General features: G+C 36.3%; 1 protein-coding gene across 7 annotated transcripts in view; it reads right to left on the reverse strand.

The window, feature by feature from the left end:
- Positions 1-3274, reverse strand: part of MED13L (mediator complex subunit 13L) — a 273110-nt gene that overhangs the window by 83090 nt on the left and 186746 nt on the right. The gene's annotated exons all lie outside the window — the stretch shown is intronic.

Below are 3274 nucleotides of genomic sequence, written 5' to 3' on the forward strand. Positions count from 1 at the left end.
AATAGACCACATATTAGGTCATAAAGCAAGCCTTAGCAGAATCCAAAACACTGAAATACTACAAAGCATCTTCTCTGACCATTAAGGCCATAAAAGTGGAAATCAATAACAGGAAAAGCAGGGGAAAAAAATCAAACACTTGGAAACTGAACAATACCCTGCTCAAAAAAGACTGGATTATAGAAGACATTAAGGATGGAATAAAGAAATTCAGAGAATCTAGTGAGAACGAAAACACCTCCTATCAGAACCTTTGGGACACAGCAAAAGTGGTGCTCAGAGGCCAATTTATATCAATAAATGCACACATCCAAAAAGAAGAAAGGGCCAAAATCAAAGAATTATCCCTATAACTTGAACAAATAGAAAGAGAGCAACAAAAGAAACCCACAGGCACCAGAAGAAAACAAATAATAAAAATTAGAGCTGAACTAAATGAAATAGAAAACAGAAAAACAAATGAAAGAGTTAACAAGACCAAAAGCTGGTTTTTTTTTTTTTTTTAATCAACAAAATTGATAAACCATTGGCCAAACTGACAAAAGAAGAACAGGAGAGGAAGCAAATAACCCGAATAAGAAATAAGAGTGGTGATATTACAACAGACCCAACTAAAATTAAAAGAATTGTTATCAGATTACTACGAAAAACTATAACAAATTTGAAAACCTAGAAGAAATGGATGAATTCTAAGAAACACACTACCTACCTAAACTAACACAAACAGAGGTAGAACAAATAAATAGACCCATAACAAAAGAAGAGATTGAAAAGGTAATCAAAAAACTCCCAACAAAAAAAAAGCGCTGGTCTGGAGGGCTTCACTGCAGAGTTCTACCAAACTTTCAGGGAAGAGTTAACACCACTACTACTAAAGGTATTTCAGAGCATAGAAAAGGACGGAATACTACCAAACTCATTCTATGAAGCCACCATATCCCTGATACCAAAACCAGGTAAAGACACCACAAGAAAAGAAAATTATAGACCTATATCCCTCATGAATGCAGATGCAAAAATCCTCAGCAAAATTCTAGGCCGTAGAATTCAACAACATATCAAAAAAAGAATTCACCATGACCAAGTGGGATTCATACCAGGTATGCAGGGATGGTTCAACATTAGAAAAACAATTAATGTAATCCACCACATAAATAAAACAAAAGACAAGAATCACATGATTTTATCAATTGATGCAGAAAAGGCATTTGACAAAGTTCAACACTCATTCGTGATAAAAACTCTCAGCAAAACAGGAATAAAAGGAAAATTCCTCAACGTAATAAAGGGCATTTATACAAAGCCAATATCACCCTAAATTGAGAGAGCCTGAAAGCATTCCCATTGAGATCGGGAACCAGACAAGGATGCCCTTTACCACCACTCTTATTCAACATTGTGCTGGAAGTCCTAGCCAGAGCAATTAGGCTAGATAAAGAAATAAAGGGCAACCAGATTGGCAAGGAAGAAGTCAAAGTATCTCTATGTGCAGATGACATGATCTTATACACAGAAAACCCTAAGGAATCCTCCAGAAAACTACTGAAACTAATAGAAGGGTTCAGCAGAGTATCGGGCGGGATACAAGATAAACATACAAAAATCAGTTGGATTCCTCTACACCAACAAAAAGAACATCGAAGAGGAAATCACCAAATCAATGCCATGTACAGTAGCCCCCGAGAAGATAAAATACTTGGGGATAAATCTTACCAGAGATGTAAAAGACTTATACAAAGAAAACTACAGTACACTTCTGCAAGAAACCAAAAGAGACTTATGTAAGTGGAAGAACATACCTTGCTCGTGGATCGGAAGACTTAACATTATAAAAATGTCTGTTCTACCAAAAGCGATCTATACATTTAATGGAATTTCGGTCCAAATTCCAACGACATTCTTTAATGAGATGGAGAAACAAATCGCCAACTTCATATGGAAGGGAAAGAGGCCCCAGAAAAATAAGGCATTACTGAAAAAGAAGAACAAAGTGGGAGGCCTTACTTTACCTGATTTTAGAACCTATTATACCGCCACAGTAGTCAAAACAGCCTGGTACTGGTACAACAATGGATACATGGACCAATGGAACAGAATTAAGAATCCAGACATAAATCCATCCACATATGAGCAGTTGATAATTGACAAAGGCCCCAAAACAGTTAAATGGGGGAAAAGACAGTCTTTTTAACAAATCATGCTGGCATAACTGGATATCCATCTGCAAAAAAATGAAACAAGACCCATACCTCACTCCGTGCACAAAAACTAACTCAAATGGATCAAAGACCTAAATATAAAATCTAAAACGATAAAGATCATGGAAAAAAAAAATAGGGACAACCTTAGAAGCCCTAATACATGGCATAAACGGTATACAAAAAGCATTATTAAAAATGTAGAAGAAAAACTAGATAACTGGGAGCGCCTAAAAATCAAACACCTATGCTCATCCAAAGACTTCACAAAAGAGTAAAAAGATTACCTACAGACTGGGAAAAAGTTTTTAGCTATGACATTTCTGATCAGCACCTGATCTCTAAAATCTACATGATACTGCAAAAACTCAACTGCAACATGACAAATAACCCAATTAAAAAATGGGCAAAAGATATGAATAGACATTTCACAAAAGAAGACATTCAGGTAGCTAACAGGTTTATGAGGAAATGTTCACGATCATTAGCCATTAGAGAAATGCAGATCAAAACTACAATGAGATTTCATCTCACTCCAACAAGGCTGGCATTAATCCAAAAAACACAAAATAATAAATGTTGGAGAGGCTGTGGAGAGACTGGAACACTTCTACACTGCTGTTGGGAATGTAAAATAGTACAACCACTTTGGAAATTGATTTGGTGCTTCCTTGAAAAGCTAGAAATAGAACTACCACACGATCCAGCAATCCCACTCCTTGGAATATATCCTAGAGAAATAAGAGCCTTTACATGAACAGATATAAGCATACCCATGTTCACTGCAGCACTGTTTACAATAGCAAAAAGATGGACGGAAACAAGGTGCCCATCAACGGATGAATGGATAAATAAATTAGGGTATATCCACACAATGGAATACTACGCATCAATAAAGAACAGTGAGGAATCTGTGGAACATTTCATAACATGGAGGAACCTGGAAGGCATTATGCTGAGTGAAATTAGTCTGTTGCAAAAGGACAAATGTATAAGACCACTACTACAAGAACTTGAGAAATAGTTTAAACTGAGAAGAAAATATTCTTTTGTGGTTACGAGAAGGGGGAGGGAGG

The sequence above is a fragment of the Loxodonta africana genome, chromosome 19 (assembly GCF_030014295.1).
Source record: "Loxodonta africana isolate mLoxAfr1 chromosome 19, mLoxAfr1.hap2, whole genome shotgun sequence".
Taxonomy (NCBI): Eukaryota; Metazoa; Chordata; class Mammalia; order Proboscidea; family Elephantidae; genus Loxodonta; species Loxodonta africana.